Here is a 19,248-nt window from a genome sequence, read left to right on the forward strand (position 1 = left end):
TATGTTGTATTTAACCTATGTTTTTGATTTCGATCTTCGAATTAGGTTAACAAGTTTATCGATTAAGTTAATACATTTCCACGCATCAAGTCAATGGATAAAGTGTTTGGAAATCCGTATAGATTTATAAACCCAACTTTACGTGTGGCACGCCGTGCCTAACGTTTTTCATTTATCTTCAGGTACCTGGATTTTAGTGACTTTGCTTTATTATGTCATTTCATATCTACGTCAATTGTTAAAACATTTCACTTTCTTTTCTTTCTTTGTTCGCATTCATTTTAATTGCTATCGTATAACAAAGATTATTACAACGATGATTGTATAGAATGGAAATCGGCAGTTGTATATTGTTCTGGAAGGGTCCATGTCAAAGCGTGCTTACGAAATTAATCATGGCGGTCCTCGGATGTACCGCGTAGGTGGACCTAGCATTAGAAAGGTTAATTGAGTCTTACCCGTCGCCAAGCTTTGTATCTATTACCAAAGTAAAATTTAGGTAAAATAATAGCTTATGTAAGAGTAGTTTAAGGCAAGTAAAAGAAATTTTAGTATGTATAGCGTAATTCGTTGTATAAGTACCTAAAATATTGACTATATTTTCATATTTTATTTTCAATTATATTCCAGGTTGTGTAGAGGATTATGTACCAGGGATCAATATGAATAGCGATGTCCTCTATCGTCTGCCGCCGGCATTTGACCGTTAGCTGTAAACACGACACCAATGATGTGCCACCGGCATCTGTCTATCATCTTGTAACTGACACCAATATACTGCCACCAAATGGTAAGTACTAATATTTAATTAACAGTTGCCGTTTCAAATATTGTTATACCATTGATAAATACTCTATTTCCAGTCAAATATATTATATATAAATAATATAAATGAAAACAGGATCCTTTTTATTCCTCAAACAGCGAATACAGGGCCACAAATAATACCCTACTAATATTATTTCATTATGCAAAATGAATTACCTTATGATATTAAATAGTATATTGTTTAAACCGTATAAAATTAAAATCAAAGATACATATTTCTATAACAGGCGCAGGGTTTTCAAATTACGAAGGACAATTAAATGAAAGCAAGTGCAATAAATATTATGAAATGGAGAATTCATTAAGGACAAGAACAACAAAATTAATTAAGAATATAACAGAGGAAATTTGCCGAACATCCATGTCTCTCCCAAATAACATATACTGTACAAAAATTCTCTTTATTCTCATCGCCGAGACAATCTCGGTTATAAAGAGAACCCATGAAATTATACATTCCGAAAAACAGAACTATACATCAGCAGGCGTGCGAGCAAAAAACGCGTACGCAAAATGTCAATTTCAGTAGCGTCATTCGCCGGAGCGCAAAATTAAAATGTCCAAATATTTGAGTTACACAGCGGTCGGTGTGTTAATGAATGACAGGCAAACAAGCAAATTCGGCCGAAAAACTTCATGAAGATTGAAGGCGGGCAGGGTTCTCTCCGTCAGCTGTCGTACGGGTGTTCCGCTTCAAAACTTCTCTCTCTCTCTCTCTCTCTCTCGCTCTCTCGCTCTCGCTAGCTATCGCTCTCTCTCTCCCTCTTTCTCTGTTAGTCACCTCACTCTGTTTCTCTCCCTTTCTCTACTTCTCGCGCATCCCTGCCTCATCGGCGGCATCGTCCTTGTCCCCAAGACTCCCCTTGCTCTCCCTCCTGCGCCGTTTCACGTCGGACCGTTCCATTCTTCCTCGGCTGAATTGGAAGCGTAAACTAGGTCGTTACGTCCGCGAACGTCAGCTCGTGTTTTGGTTACTGGTCCGCGAGCCTTTTTCGCGTACTTCCCGGGAGAACGATCGACGTGAACTCTATCGTAAACACTGATGAGAACATTGTCGAACCCGTTGAACCTTGTTGACGGCCAACAGGGTCCTCGCAGATGATCAAACCGTTTTACAATCTTCAGAGACGTACTCCAAACATATGGACATCGTGGAAAATGAAAGCAAGAAACATCGTTCATTAATTAATCACTAGGTTTACTATTAACGGCGATAACTATAAATAATTGTAATCTGAGACAGTAAGGCATCTATCTATAATTTTCTGTTTTATAGATATACAACGGAACTTTCGACAAGCAATGCATAGATCGAAACAGGTCCTGCACTTCTAGTTCATCCGTCTGCAAATTATGTTCACCCCTTTTTGCATTCAATTCGCCTTGCCCAAATTAAATTCTCTTTTTTCCAATCTACCCTTTTGTAACTCAAATTCGCCATTGTCCAATCGTACTCACTCTTTTGTAACTGAAATTCGCCATTTCCAATCAACTTCACCTTGTCCAAATTCAATTCGCCTTTTTGCAATCAAATTCACCCTTTTGTAACTTTTCCCAATAAAATTGGTCCTTTCGTAAATCAAATTCACCTTTCCGTGAATCAAATATACCCTTGTACAGACCAAATTCACCCTTTAGCGAATCAAATTCTTTTATCTTTCTTTCTATTTCAATAAAAATAAACTTCGTTTAATCTAGATTCAAATAAAGATATTAAGTTTGGGTTTCTTGTTTCTGTTATCATCTCAAATCAATTCAAGTCACTGCGGAACATCCTCGTGAGCCACCGTATACATCATTCGTTACCTGAAACTTTGGACAGTGAAAAATCATTCCAACGCAACTCCTAGGTAGCATCGCGAACCAGTAAAACGAGATCGCCGACTCCGCAGAATTCAGGAAACGAATCGCGATATTCTGTGAACGCGGGGAACCCATTGAACTCGACGACGCTGCCGGAAGCTTGGCCGGACAATACGGATCCTCGGTCAACGAAAACCTGACGACGGATTAGCCGTTGAAATCCCCCCCAAGTCGAATGGCAAAGTCCGTGACGAAGATCCCCGGCAGCCTTGCGAGACACGGCGCAACACCGTGCAACCATGGAGATCGATGCAAATGTGGGCTACGGAAAAAGAACTAGAAAACTGCGATGTGTGTTGCTGGACCACCGTCCGGATTATTTTCTTTTTCCGGCTGTTCCGGTGGCCGACGGACATGGAACATTGTGCCGCGGCTTTATCGATTCTTTAAACCGCGTCTCGTTCTTCGTTACGTACCAGTTCTGTTCTCTGGGTATCTCTCAGAGGTCTGGCCTTCGGGATCCTTCGATCGAGTTAAACGGTCGGCTAATTTTATGTAACAGGACAGAACCTCAATTAACTGGACCTCTCATGTCATTTGTTATTACTTAATCACATTTTATATCTTTTATGTTTCATTATTTGAACGTATATATTGTTTTGATTAGTTTGAATTAGATGTTACTGTATCTATAAATTTCATAGTTAAAAAGACTGAATCTATAAATATTGAATTATTGAATCTATAAATACCCTTTCATAGAAAATGATTGAATCAATACTTTAACATAATCCTAAATTCTGATAAAAATGGTTGAATATCTGAATAGATTCACGCTTTTAGTGTTCGGTAGCTTCAGTATTAAATAAAACATATCCTCTCATAAAGCGTGATAGAAGTATATCCCCCGAAAAGCTGTAGATCATTTCAATATCGTGTATTACAATTTGCAAAACGACTTCCATATTCATGACGCGGTAAATAGTTGCTTGATCGTCGCACACGTGTGACGATGATAACGAACCTGTTAACGGAATTAACAGGCTGAGCGCAACCACTGATAATGTTAACACCGTCCAGTTCGGAAAAAGATGTGATATCCTCTCGCAGAAAGGAACACGATGATGAAGGGGGATGAAGCAGTATCGTTTCACGATCGCATAAAAATCTAGCGTGATATCCGAATGAATCATTTCCACGCGTCACAACCGCATTCCGGCGGCTCTGTAACGGCGGTGCCGGGAAAAAAGGCGGCGTGTGCTCGCGTGTCAGGAAATACAGGGATCGTTTAACAGTAAATCGTCCCCGACCACATAAACTGCACGGGTTAATCCAGCCGGGCAGCGGAGGGGGGGACAAGGCTCGGGAGTCCGAGCACGGGCTTCAAAAATAATATTGTGCAATTATCGGGGACGGACCGGGCACCGATTTTCATCCTTTTTCAACAAAACCGCTGTCCAGGACCCGACCTTTTCTTCTTACCTGCGACAGAGTCGTTTATTACGGTATTCATTTATTAAGACCACCTAGCATGCGTGCCGTAATTATGCGGCACGGACGAAGTGAAACCAGTTCGACAGTGCGCCCCGTAATAACTAAAGTCGGCCTTATGGGACAACACGGGTTTTTCCAGGGCTCGTTCGTGGATGCCGCGCCAGCGTGCATCCAGTTTGTCATCAGACCCCCTAGCGAATCTGGCTGCAAATGGTAAATCCTGCTGATGGCTTCGGATAATCCTTTTACCGGCGAAACGTCCGGGAAACCTTTCGGTTCGAGCGCTCCGCTCTTCTTTTCCTTAACCCGTTGCCAGTTTAATAATCCTTAACTGGAGTGGAGTGATTTCGAATCCTACGGACGAATGCTGAACCGTGAACGGAATATAACTTGGGATTGTTTGTGGCTTTATTCAACGATTTTGTTCGACTTGTTGAAACTCTCTCAACTGTGTTGCATAAGTATAAATATATAATAAGTATTTAAAATATATAATCTGCGATCCTTAATTAAAATAAATATTTTCTTTATTGTCAGGATATTGTGGAGGCGAAGAAAATTGCATAATAGAAAGAGAAATAAATAGTAAAAAGTATCTGTAACTCTCGTTCGAATATAAAATATCAAAAAGAGAATAGATAATACAACTACTTTTACTTGAAGATAATTCAGAAATCTACAGACAGAGTTACAGATCCGGAAAATGCAAGAAACAGTAGCCGTTTACTCCATCAAATACGATTTGCCACGAAGAAATTCTTGGATTACGAAAGTTAGCGATCAAGTTGCCGACAGCAAATTCACTTTAGATCCCCACGAGGAGCCTAATATCTGTAAAGTGCGGACAGTTAACACCCCGGAACCCAGCCATCGAGCACTGTCCAACGTCGGATCGTGGGAGTCTGAAATCTCGAGCTAAAGAGAGATTCGAAAGACTGCACGGTACAGTTTACGGAGCATAATCTTCCGTAAAAGCAGTTCGCAAAGCGGTGGAAACGGCTCTGGTTACATGGTGCCAGGCTTCGTAGTGTTCACTGAACGTTCACGGTCCGGTCACGCCTAGGAGCATTGAATAATGTCCGAACGAACCGTGACTATGCCGTGACTGAATCGTTAATGTAATTCAAGCCTCGGGCGACCACTGTACTTTCGATTTTCGTCGTAGATAGCTTTATCCGGTATCTATGACCATCATAAGCACGAGTGAACCGTGAAAGCTCTAATCACGATGACTCGGTAATCGCCGGTCCGGTTAATTCCACGACGGATAACAATGCATCGCGACGGACCCGTTCCGAAAAATCTGCCGAAGGATTTGTCGTTCGTGCCGCGCGATGACTAATAACACAAGACTTTGGAGTTCTCGTTTTTATCTTATTGATAAACTTCGACCGTACGCAAGCCATTTAAATCGTGTACCAGCAATTTTATCTACAGTTTTATGGCCCGCGCGCGGCTTTCCGTTCTGCTTTGCATTTTATTACTGTCATACGGTATTATCTTTAAAAGCTGATTTTATTCGTTCCGCGGGATTTTTATCGGCGCCCAACAATAGTAGCAACGATAAATACCTGGGCCGGGCCTTAACGAACGGTCATTAGTCACCCGACTTTATTTTAGCGTTGCCATAATCGCGCGGATGACAGCATCCGCCGCGGTTCCCTTATTCGCGGCGTCGAAAGTATCGCGCGATTTAAATCCGAAACCTGTTCGTGACTCACCGGGTACGAGAGAGGCGGTGGCAATCAAAGCCGCGTGTATCCGCGGCGATCAATTAAAATGCGTTGCGCGTCGCCGACGCCCGCGCGCCACGGCAATTGTTTCCGGAACAACTTATAATTTATTGGCCGTTGCGTCGCGTTGCGTTGCATTGCGCCCCGTTGTTGCGTGGATCTTCTAATCCCGACCGCTTCAGCTGGCGATCCAACTTACGATGCTGGCTGCGCGCACGGCCAACTTGTGTCCGATCGTGAGTACGATAGAAACGTAATACAAAAGTCCTTGGATCGCGTGTTACACGGCCACGTACACGTGTTCCTACGATCCTCCGATGATTCGTGCCTCGCGAACAGGCTGCCGTACGTCTGGCCGTCTTGTTTTCTCTTTCGTTCCAATCGAATATAATTTTCAGAAAAATCGTGTAGCGTAGATATTCCAGTTTCTGTGCCATCAGATTAAAAACATATAAAAAAGCAAAGTTTTATGTATAAATTGATGACTTCTATATTTTTCAATTACATTTACCTAGCATCGTGCTGGATTTAAGTATTATGTCTTTACAATAATTGAAAGAAATTTATTGACGTGAAAACTTTTGCGTGAAAACTCCACAATTTTGTTGCCTGGCTCTGGAATTTTACAAATAGCGACCATACTCGCGGACTATGTGCCATGACTGCGTTAATGGTTAAAATAATTCAAGCTGAACCTGCTCCGTTTTTTTTATGAATTATGGTCGATTTTTATGGTTGAAGTGTTGCCGTTGAATGGACATTAAATCTTCCACCGACTGTGTCTAATCGCGAACGTGATTAATATTTAACAGCTGCTTTATGACGGTAATACGTTACCTGGTCGGCGGCACCAGTTGAGTAACTGTTTAATCAGTGCATTTTCCTGTAGCTTCGTAATTGATGACTTAATTTGTCGTCATTAGCTCGGAGAGATTAAATCCTCTGTCGTTTACAGGAGTGGGGTCTCCAATGTATTGCTTGATTGGTGGGTGTTGTGCTATAAGATTCCATCGCTTTTTGGCATTGTTCTGTGTTGGAGATTGTTAGATATTTAAAGCGTAATCTCGCGGGATCTTTTTTCTTCGATAAACTGAGAGAGAAGCATCCTTGGCTACGATTTTAGAAATTAAGCGAAACGATCTCACCATTATACATAATTATTGTGTTTATGAGCCAACTAGGCAGATAACATTTTTATAGTATAATCAAAGTATAATGAGAACACATATATAGTTTCAAATTAGTCATACATCAACAGTTAAAATAATCGACACTTTAAAGCAATTAAAATAGAAAGTAATTAAAAGACAATTTAATTAAACTACAGTTCTTCAGCTCAGAACTTTAAAGCAGTCAGGTACATTTGTAAGTTTTTCTTTCGTGTACTCATCTCTTATTCTGCGTATTTTCTTCTCTTGCTACTAATTTCTTACATTTCCATTTCAAATTGATGTAACTAAATTACAAACTTAGTATTTTGTAATTGCAATCGAATAGCAATTACGAACTACATTGTGAGTTCATTGAACAGAGAATTACGGATTGCAATGCGATTGAATTATAACGTAATTGAACGACTTTGTAGCTACAATACCTAGTACAATTCAATCGTAATTGTACAGAACATCGCCGGTCGGTAAATCGGCCTCTAAATCAAATCGGGAAACCGGCTTCTAAATAAAATCGGCAATCGCCTTGTACACTTATATCCGCGGCGGTCATCGAGATTCAACATTGTCTCGTCAGCGGCCGTTTAATAGCCGAACCGAACGAAAATGTCGCGCGGCCCGCGTTTGAATTGTCTGGCTTGCGCTTTATTACGGCCACAACAGGTCCGCGATGCGCCTCGCGGCCCCGTGCATTTAACGCTTATTGCCAGAAACCGTGACTGTGGTCAGTGAATGTTCGCGGCCGCTTCCGCGGAATGATTCACTCGTGGCTCGCATGCGCCGGCCCCGTTTGTTCGCCAAGTGCACACGTCGTTGGCAAAGCCGACGCGACGGACCATCGCGTCGCGCCACGTCGCCGAATAGGGCTTTGAATTTTTATCCGAATCTACCGGGTGTCCCACGAGTCAATCACGCAGCCGAAACTCGTAATTTCTCGTAGACTCGGTGCGTAGAACGCGAGATACCTTTCCAAATTTGGGAGGCAAATCGCCATTTTCGAGTCAAGGGTTGGATTAAAGTATTAAATAGAATAAATTGCTATTCTATATTTTACTTATTTATATTGTAATTTTTTGGTATAATGCTCCACGCTTTTGTAATATAGCATGGTGAAGCTGATTACCATGGAGTGAGACCAATTTTTATTTCTTTGGGTATGCAACGAGACATACTAGATTTTCTTTTCTTTTATTCTGTTTATTCTGTAACAAGAAAATAATTACGCCACTTAAGTGGGATTTGGTGTAACACCGCGCCGCTGCAGATTCGACGAAACAAAAATCTCGTCGTTTCAGAGGTGCCACAAATATTAGCAGTCTCGTTCCACCCCACGAGAGATGGAACATTCGAGCGCGGAGGGTTAAAATTCTACGCGTGCACCCTCGCTCGCGGTAGAACTGAATCTTCCGCAAGTTTTGCCCGGCGACAATAGCGGCAACTCGTCCTTGTTGTTTCTTCCTAGAACGTCCTCAAAGTAAATTAACCCTTTCGCTGCCTACCCTCGAGCGGATTGTAATCCAAAGCGCATGTTGCAGACACGGCGGACTACCACGAAACTCCGGCGCGTGCACGCCTCAAAGGGTATTCAATAAAACATGGCTATTGAAAGGAGTGGAGGCGCTACGGGCGAGAGTTCCCTTGCAAATAACGTAAACAGTATTGTCGATGATGGGAATTGTCGCGCCTGCAGCGCGCTTCGAGCGGCAGCTTCCGAAGTTCGGCGATATCTTCGATGAAAGGATTCGCCGGGGCACTTACCGCGGATACGGGAAAACTGCATATTTGTGGAAACTTGCCAGGTGAGCGAAATGGTGTATCTGTTCTGATGTGTTGCTTTCGTCGATTAACGCGAAACCTATCGAGCGGTGAAAGCGACCAACGTACGTTGCTTTATAAGACTAAGAAACCTGAATTTATTTTAATTTCTTGCTATATTTTTGATGTAACTTAATGCTTCATAACTTGAACAATTTTAGGAGAAGAAACGTGAGAACGGTCCTTTTGACAAGAATGGTTGGTTCAGTGATAAAAACACGACGGTGCTTACACATTGCGATATTGTCACGAAATTCTTGGCTGGAATTTTTGCTTGCGAGATATATAGTACTCATTTAGAAATTAACGTGTTCTCGCTGCTAACAAATGAATGAAACTTTCATTCTGGGTGCATCTGGCGGGTACTTTTTAGCTCGTTTGTGAACGTCTTGACAGGCAATTTGTGCAAGCTGCTGGAAGCATACGAAAATACAGATCTTGTCAACTTCAGAAATATAGGGTTGTCAGAAATAAAATTTACGAGATACTTTTCAATCGGTGACTTAATTGCTTCATCATAGTACGAATTTTTACATTTCGTCAAAAGTGAACTAATTTATATTGACTCTAATTCATTTTTTGATTCACTGTTTTGATTTCGTGTAAAGACATTTTCATTCAATTTACACATTTGACAAATCATTTAGACAATTTCCGTTCTCCATAAAGACGTTCCACCCTATTCATGTCTCGTACAATTCCTTTAGGCAATTCTGATTTAGGCAACTCTAAATTTAGACAATTATTATTCCGACAACTTCTATTCAGCCTTAGAAAGACTTAAAATCCAGATACCGCAAAGACAAAAATCTAGTCGCCACAAAGCAGCGTGTGCCAGCACCGTTTAAAGCGCCTCAATTCCAGCGTGAAATTACGACCGACTACCGGGTGCGCCGGGACCGTGCAAAGGTCAGTACCGTTCATAAACAAGCGACAGCGCCAGGTTCTGGAACACCCTGTACAAAGTGCAACGTGTCCACCGTCCCGCCCCGCCCCGACCAATTTGTTTTACGAACTGCCGCGATATGTAATTTAATCGAATTTATCGCGCCGGTCGGCGGGAGTTACAGACGCGATACACCAGCGAATAATGCTCCCTGTAACGCACGCGATCTTGCTTGTCCCATACGTACCGGAAACTGGTATGTACCGGGAACCAGTACTGCAGTACGCCGATCCCTCTCCCAATAAATTCTCCATCCTCGAGCGAGCCCGTAACTCGCGCCCGCGTTTTTCTAATCCCGACAACGGGCGAACGAGGGGGGATGTTTTCGCGCGTGCAATCGGAATTATAGAGCCGTTAGGCGAACTGTGAAACGCGCTCGCCGTTTACCGATACCCCGGGTCCCGTGTTATTGAATATCTATCGCGTAAGTGAAATCCGAGTGAATTACAGTGTTCCCTCTCTCTATCGTCGCGACGCGCGCGATCCCGGCGATCAAGCGGACACTTCTCGTTGATTTGTTTCGATAAATCTCGTTTTTGTTGCTGACGGATACCCGGAGATTAGGTTGTCGGTGTCGGTGAAATGGCGTTTACAGATAGGTGGGACAGCTTTAAGTCGATTGGAGATTAAGTCGGTTAATTGGAGGTAGTTCTTAATTATGTAGATATGTATTTTGGTTTTATACAATTTTTAAGGATACAATTTTTCTATCGCTGGCTTGATGGCATTTTAGATTTTATTTAAAACGCTGTTTATAAGGGATCAACCACAGCCTGGTATTTCAATAAATATTTAAAATTGTGTATATATAGAGCATGTGCAGGAATGTATTACGCAATTTTCTTTTTCTGCGTAAATTAATTTCAAGGGGTGGAAATTAACCCCTAAATATTCGTCTATTTTCTGCTATAATTCGCAAACTGTACGAAATAGAGAAAAGGTCTTCAGACAAAAGTTGCTTCTCTCGCTCAAATCTAATAGAAAAGTACAATTTTCTTAAATTATTTAAACAATTAACAAATCGTATATTTATACCTATTTAAAATAATGAAGAAATAATACAGAAATATACAATAATCATACATCATTCCTCAATCTAATTTTATTATAAAGACAATCTAACTTCTGTGACTTTTACAAATAAATCTGCTATTGAATATTATAAAAGTCTGACGATTAAGAAAATGAAAAGGCGAAACTTAAAATCGAGATTCAATTAACTGAAGAATGTAGACGTACTAATTTCAACTCAATGCAACGATTCAAGCAAGAGAGTATATTATACTTGGCCCATTTGTCCTACAATCGGCGCAGACAGTTTCTTGTTTCGTACAAAGATCCTTAGTCTACCGACGATTCAATGCGGTCTTGATCCGGTTGCATTATCTACCTGCAGAATGTTTCTCCCTCGTTTATGGTTCGAACGTTCGTAGCGGTGTGCGCGCCTGGAAAACGCGCGGCGCAGCCAACGGGACGCTTCCAAATGAAATAGTTGAGCCGAGGAGGGACGCCTTTGTGCTATCTGCGTTGAATCAAGGACAGCGTTTTAGCCGAGGAACCCGTAACACGGTAGCGTATCTGCTTATCTGCGTGAAGCCCCGGAGATTTTATTGGTCCCAGCTGTCCTCCGTTCGGATCCCCGAAGAGTCTTGTCCCCGTTTCGTGTGCACGGGTACATTAACACGCCCGAAGAACACTCGGTCGTGCGCCCGCGTAGGACTCGCCGAATGATTTAAAACGAGCGACGCGAGCCGTCCCGGTCTCGTCGCGGTCGCGGCGAGAGAAGGAAAGAGAGACGGGGAGAACAAGTCCTGTTTGCAGTCTTCCAACGTGTCATTAAACGGGTCGATTTATCATAATTTATACGAAGCTCGCCGGGCTTGACGCGACGGTCATCCGATTATGTTATTACGACAGTGGGTGGCGTTTTGATGTACGTCCGCCCCGCGGTCTTCCGACTTCTAAAATATGCACACGTGCAACCGACGCCCTTGATGGTCCCCTCAACGCGACCGATCCACCCTTGCGACATCGAGATTTATGTAACCAGCGCGAGCTTATGAACCCGACGGCGCTCGTCAGTCGTCTGATCGAGCAATTATCTTCTGATGGGACACGATTGGGTCGATTCATTCGTTCTCCGTTATTTAGCCTCGATTAGTTCTAAATCTCTAATAGACGTTTGTTTAGTATCTTCGAAATGGCTCGCGAGAAGGGATGATAGTTGTCTATCTTGATTAAATCTGTAGCTTATTTTACTCTATCTATATTAATGTCTTTTTTACTACTACAATGACTAGAAAACTGTTTCCATAATTCTGACCGGTTGGGATAATGACAGAATTAAAATATAGTGTTTCTTCAACTTTTATACATGCACTCACAATTTTATAGAATTCGGTTAATGTTCTTATGGGCTGCAAATAATTAAAGACAGCGAGATTATGAGATTTCTAACAGATTTTAAAAATTGCGATTTTATTATCCTTTTTACTTGATTTTTTAACATTTTGACGTTTTAAGACATACGTCAGCGTTTCGAAAATGTGATTTACGTCACCGTGGGTGTAACCTACCCTAAAGGGCTAAACTAATAATTTATCGTAGCGAGAGATCGCCTGTATATCTATATTTCATATCAAACGGTGCAAAGAATCGTCAATTCTAAAATCATGGAAGTCATTGATCGTTTCGGATTACCCTAATTCGATGGTGTGGAAACGTGATCCCAACGATAAAATTACATTTAAACGACATTCGGGAAACCGAGTTCATTCGGTGGTTATAACCGCCGCGGCGCGAGATTTGTATCGGACGCGAATGAGATTAACATAATTAATGCGCGAATAAACCGTGAAAAATACATGTTCCGGATGGGATCACTCGCAGCATCCACGCGGCCGGTGATAACGCGGGAAAAGTTGTGTTTGCGCGGGATAGAAGCGTAATCTTTTCCGGCCGTGCGGTCGCCATTACGCGTAATTACCCTAAGTGCGACTAAACACTTTCGCGGCTCGTCTACCGAGTCGCCGCACTCGTTGGCATAATTGCAGTCGGTATCAATTTCCGCGATGGTTTCGGCCACGCTGCATGCCGAATGAAATTTTCATGCACCGTGATACATCCTGCGGCAAAGAGGACATTTCCCGCGGAAAGTCGATTAATTATGTCTCGTTATAAATATCGATTACTGTTTTGTTCTTGAAATTCATTCGCAGTGAGTAAAAATAATATTCTGATACTCAGAATTCTAATACTATAGTATTATAAATAGCATTTCGAGTATTATGTTATTATGATATAATTATTTGATATATCATTTAAAATATCGTTTTATTTTATTTTATAATTATTTGAAATATCACTTAAAATAACGTGTTATTCTATTTCATAATTATTGGAAACAATTATGAAGTTAAGTGTTTGGAGTTGGTTTATATATTTTTGCTGCAACGATTTCATAAAATCTGTTCTGTCGAAACAAAAACGTAGAAATTAATAGAGGCAAGATTAGCATATTATGAAATATTATTTCCAAAACAATCTCTATAATTTCGACGGCACGCAGAGAGACACTTGCACGATTTAGCTGGCGAGAATGGAAAAATAATACGGGATGATTGTCTTGCGTTAACCCGAATTCGTCAGTTATTCGCGGTGTTGATACAACGTTAACGAAACAGGAGTCTACGAAAACGGAAGTGACAGATTGGCGAAAACGTCTATAATACAAAATAAACGCCTCTTCATCCAGCGAACGAAACGTGTCGTTAATTTCGTATCGGGCTTTTTGTTTTTCGAATTTGTCGCGCTGCGAACAAGGGTGGCTGTGCTCGTCAACAAATCACGTCGACGGACGCGGGACGCGCGATAATCCCGTGTGACCTAGAATCGGCTCCTCGCTAGAATCACTCTATAAATGGACCGGCACCGAGTTTATGTTTATTCGAATGAGCATAAACTTTCCGCAGGCAAAGCCGGAGCAATTTTCATCCCCTTGTTTACGCGCCGGCCGGATCTAAACGCGGGGCGAGCCTTAAGCCGCAATCAAACGAACAGCCTTTAAACGCGTTACGTAATCTCATCACAGAAAGTGGTTCAAACGTGTAGTATTCACGTGTGTTTATACGCTACGAATTTCAGCTCGCGGCTTAATCGATTTTAACATAACCGTGGCCGCCCACGCGGGGCTAAAACGGCACGTACACCGCGAGAGACAGCCCACGCTTCTATAATTGTCGGAAGTTTAATGCTGACGCACGGAATTCGTTCTATCAACTGAAATCCCGCTGATCGTCCGGCACGTATACATCCGATAACAAAAATCGAACTCAATGGCATCGCGGTGGCCGGGCCGGGCCGCCCGTCGAATCGCTGACACGAAGATCCGCCCATCGGTGACGTTTAAATGTCATTCGAATCCTCATTTGATAATTGCACGGCTATTTCGCAAAATTTTCACCTTGTACATTCATCTGCGATCTCTTTGCAGCTTAACCCTTTTAGTGCCGGACGAAAAAGAGGTGCCTATGCGAGAATAACCGGCCGAATTTCACAGTTTTACTAGGGTTTGGGAAAATAATCATAAAAACCAAACGGGAAACAATATTTACATGATTCCAAAAGCAGTATACTAAGGATGAAACAGAGAACAAAACAATGACACTAGTTTTTCTTTACTCGTTCAAAATTATATAAATAACAAAGGTAAAAGTCTCCATAAGAAAAAGTAAACGTTGAGTTCTCTCTTTCAAAACGTATTTGCGCATACAAGAAGCCATCTTTTCATCATAATTCTATATAGACCAATTGTTATGAAGTATATACTTTGCATTTATGTAACATCTAAATATATTTTGCTATTATGTAACAAGATAAACAATATTACATAACAAAAATAAAAGAAGAGATCGATTGCATAGTGCGGGCGATAAACGGATTTTATCTGCTGCAAGACAAGCAATTGGTATAGGTACTACTACATTGCTGAAACAAAATTTTGCTAGCACAAATATTGCTATTTGGTTATCTAGCTATTGCAAATATGTAACATTTAATTTTTAGTCCATCTGTCCATCTTATCACTCCAGCGTAAACAGGGTCCCAGCACACTCCGGTATAGAATGTGTAAAATGTCAGACCCAAATCGGTTTACAAATTCTTTGTCAACGAAATTTGATTATTTACAATCAAATTAGATCATTTATAAATTTATTAACAGATAAAGTTGTCTCGCAATGCGAAGAATAAGACGTTATTACACGCACGACGATATATCGTCGTTGGCACTTCTGGCAAGTGTACCAAACGACGATATATCGTCGTCCGGCACTAAAAGGGTTAAGATGACATTTCTTTCACAAAAATCCGGAAGCTTCTAAGAATTTGGTATACGTTTATGGTAGAATTTATTAATAAAAGAACTTTGCCCGACGTAATTTTTCCTGACACATTGATCAACAGTAACAAAGATCAATGATCTCTCGTAAGCTGACAACAGTTTCTCTTTTTATTGCGCGCGTGTTTATCGTCACTTAGAGAAATGAATAATTCCCAGGAAGTTCCCGGCTGGAGGGGAATCACAGACGAAAAGGTTGCAAAGAAACTGTCGTAACTCGGAGACAAAAGGAGTCATACATCTCACGGTACGGCGCGTAACAAGATTTTCCACCTATCAGAGAGCGTGTCGCGTTCGCCACGCTTTTACTTGGCAACAAACGCTTTCAGCGTTCATGCGACGCGCTCGAGAGCAATCGCGATCCCTGGCCTGTCGAACTCTTTGCATTCGCGGCGCCGCGCCGTCTAGTGAAAGCGCTCGCAGTTCTCTTGCAAAGAAAAATAAAAAGTTAGGCCCTTTGAGTCTTTATCTACGGAGGAAAATAGAGGGTGGACGTAACAATTGCGCCGTTACAACGATGTAATCGTAATAACGCTGTAAACGGCACGGCAAAGGGAGAGACGCGAAAGGACGGGCAAGGGAGACGTCGAAAATAGGAAAAAGGCAGCGAACTTTGCACGAGCACGCTTCGTGCTTTGGAAAGATTTTTAAAACGCTCATTTATTATGTCTTGTTTGTATTTTCGACGCTTTAAAGCAATATTCAGATTTTGTACATTTACGGGGATAATGAATACATCGAATAGAAAATTGCGAATATGAAGAATTTAAGGATACTGTTACATATTTTTAACTTATTACAACTACTAAAAGGCATTTCGATGTAACTTATGTCTCTTACAATTAACTCGGTCAATTTTTATGTTGCATCGAGATCGCCAATCTGGTAATATTATTGTAAATATTTTATATTAATATTCAACCATGTTTTGTCCAAGAATAAAATATATCTCAATTTGATGTCCTTCAAAGTGTTAATTTATATATGCTACTTGTTGCAAAAACGCAACATACAATTTAATTATACGCTTAAGAAGCGAGCAGAACTTCTTGGCAGATTTATTAAAGGCGTACATCATATAGACGATTATCTTCACTACCCTGTACTTAACATTTTCTTCAGTATGATATATTTTACGTCTAAAAACGTCGCCCTTTCTTCTTGTAAAAAGAGATGTTCGAGTAGAATTATTCAGTTTTATCAGCGATCTAATTATTAATACAAATTTCAATATTAATAAAGACGCGGGCTCGCGTCTAATCGCCGGGCATGTCCAATTACGGGGACATTTACCTTGCTGACAGATTTCCCGTGCAAATCCATAGGACACCCCGTACACCATTTCGATCCGAATCCATTTAACGGCGGCCTCGTTGTCTCCGGCCGGCATCTACGCTTCTCCACGTTGATTGCAGGGATTAGCGATCCTCCTGGACAGCAAATTATAGATCCCGCATTCTATATTCCCGGGGAATAATACAACAATTCGTTCGATTATACGGCCGGGAGAGTACGCTCGCGCGCGAGCGCTCGTCCACGGACACGGCGAGGGCGCCATTAATAGTTCACCCCCTTAGATGGTCGGCCATGATTCAGAAGATCGAGACGCGTTGCCCGCTACGGCAACACGTTCCCCCGTAACATTATCACCGGACCGTGTGTACAGTCTGGACCGTAAGCGATACCGCCCGCGGGTCCCAGCACAATAACGCGTTTGTTCGGCCCGAAAAACGCCACGTGGGTGTTGTTGCCTCCTACCATCCTCCATTCTTCTTCCCGCTGAAATGTGCTCGGCGAAATTGCGCTTTCGAATTTAATGCGCTCGCGAGGAAAACGGGCTTCCAGTCGAATTTTTCGGAATCGCTTGATCACGGAATCCTCCGCGGACCCTCGCGCCACGGACGGAATTAATTGAACGCGATTCTTATCGAGCAGATGCCGTCTTCGTACAATCGAACAGTGGGAAGTATTGTACGCGTTTAAATCTTGTTCTTGGATCGAGTACAATTTTATTGATCGGTAAATTCTGGATTTTATGCATTTGTAATAGAAATGAGTATCTCCAATTTCGAGCTGCAGCAAAATTAATTGCATTTAATAAGGTTGCATTTGTACGCTGTTTTTCCGCAAAAAGGTTAAAGGAAATGTTTTAATGATTCTTAATCAAAATTATTTCCCATCTTATATATTTTTTACATAAACACTTTTCAATTTTTGTTACAATCTGGTAAAAATAGTATTAAAATTGTTAACGAAGACGCAGAATTTCTATTTTTATTTTTTTAAAGATCCCTAGTTGTAGCGAATAATTTAAACATCAATCAAATTTTTCTAACAAAGAATTCGAATATTAAAGGATTGTTTATTATCATTTTATTATCCACATTACCATTTTATTATCCATATTACTATTTTATTATCCACATTACCATTTTATTATTTATACAATAATTCGCTTATAACATTAGCTACAATGGGAACAAAAGTCTCGCTACACTATCCAGCAAAATGATCTAAAATTTTCTGTTAGAAAATAGACATCTGTGTTCTGCAATATACAGCAATCAGTTCATCATTTCAACTAGGATCAACATGATCGTTGCTTGTAAGAAAGCATGCGATTCATCGAGGTGTTGTTTAAATATAACTCGAGGAATGTTTAACATCGCGTCAAGTGGCTCTCTGTTGCCATGAACCAGCCGAACGCAGATCACGTTCAACCAAAACATTTGCCAACTCAAGCATTCCCGTTTAACGAACAGTTGTGAGTCTCCGAAGCAAATGGCAGCGTCCATTCCGTGAGGATCGGCCGAAACGTTCTAACGATCTAATTCCGGCAAAGAGCATCCTTAACGAAGCATCGCCGCCGTACGAATTCGACAGTCGATTGGCCGCCGTGTCGATTTCGCAACTGGTTGGGTAACCAGAGTCGGGCGAAAAATTATAGAATTGCAGCTGCTAATCGTGAATCGCAATTAACGGTTGAGATATTATTATTAATAGATAATGAAATAAAATATAAAATAGAAAGTATAATAACTTAAACACGATGAAGACATTTCGTGATCGAATTGCGTCTTTTCTTCAATTTTCATTGGAAAATTTCATTGGAAAATTCGATGATTTAATCTCTAAGTTTTTTTGCGTTCAAAATTAATTTTCTTCGATGCAATAATTCAAGAAAATTGGGAATTCACATCTTCAAGCAGAAAAGATTTCCGAAGGTGTAGAAAATATGAAAGAATTTGAAATGATATTTTCTCTGTTCATTCCCAGCATTGTCGTTTGTTCCGGTCACCTAATACATTGCATTTTTGATCCGCGGTTTGCCCATGGACTGTACACTTACAGAATTTAATTCTGGAACACGCTCGCAGTGAAATTGCACGGTGAACTCCCCGGGCTCCCTTGTAGCTTTGCAGCAAGAATGTTCAAGAAATAATTTTCACTTGCGCGCTTGAGTTTCACTTACGTTTCACGGCGATTTATCGTTCTACTTGTGTAACGTAATACATATTAAGGTAATCTGTGTTTTAGGGTTTGGTTTAATAACAACGTTCCTACCTCTGCGCCTCGCCTTACCTGTCCCCCCTCCCCCCATTCCCATGAATAATTCATAGCGTTTCATTTTATTTCAACGTAACCCCGCTTCTTTTATTCTGCGTTACACTCACTTTTTCGCGTCTCGTATTCCGGAGTCACTTTATTCCTCTTATTTATGAAATATGTAACGTCACCTCCACCTCGTCTTAGTTTCGCTTCAGCGTCGCCTCTCGGCCGCTCCTACGCTCGAATTTGTTTTATTGCGTGTCGCTGGTACCGTGCGATCAAAACGGCTCGCAACGGTCCGGGAGCTCGCTCTCTCCGTCGCTTAAATTATTCCTCCGTTGTTTTCGAGGTTCAAGGTTGTAGAATAGCATCGAGTCGACAATATGTATTTAACTTTAATAAGTGGCGATGATCGGCATTTTTGTACAAAATTTTTTTATCGCAAGTGTTTGTATGTTAATTTGGAAAAATGTGATCGCTGATCAACTTTTGTTGGAAATATTTTCCTGTCGG

General features: G+C 41.3%; 1 long non-coding RNA gene across 2 annotated transcripts in view; it reads left to right on the forward strand.

The window, feature by feature from the left end:
- Positions 1–644: 644 nt before the first annotated feature.
- Positions 645–19,248, forward strand: part of LOC144476878 (uncharacterized) — a 45,476-nt gene continuing 26,872 nt past the window's right edge. For both annotated transcript variants that reach the window (XR_013495090.1, XR_013495091.1), the window contains exons 1-2: positions 645–790; positions 8,563–8,826. This is a non-coding gene — a long non-coding RNA (uncharacterized LOC144476878). The remainder of the gene's footprint in view (positions 791–8,562; positions 8,827–19,248) is intronic.

Source organism: Augochlora pura, chromosome 11 (genome assembly GCF_028453695.1).
Source record: "Augochlora pura isolate Apur16 chromosome 11, APUR_v2.2.1, whole genome shotgun sequence".
Taxonomy (NCBI): Eukaryota; Metazoa; Arthropoda; class Insecta; order Hymenoptera; family Halictidae; genus Augochlora; species Augochlora pura.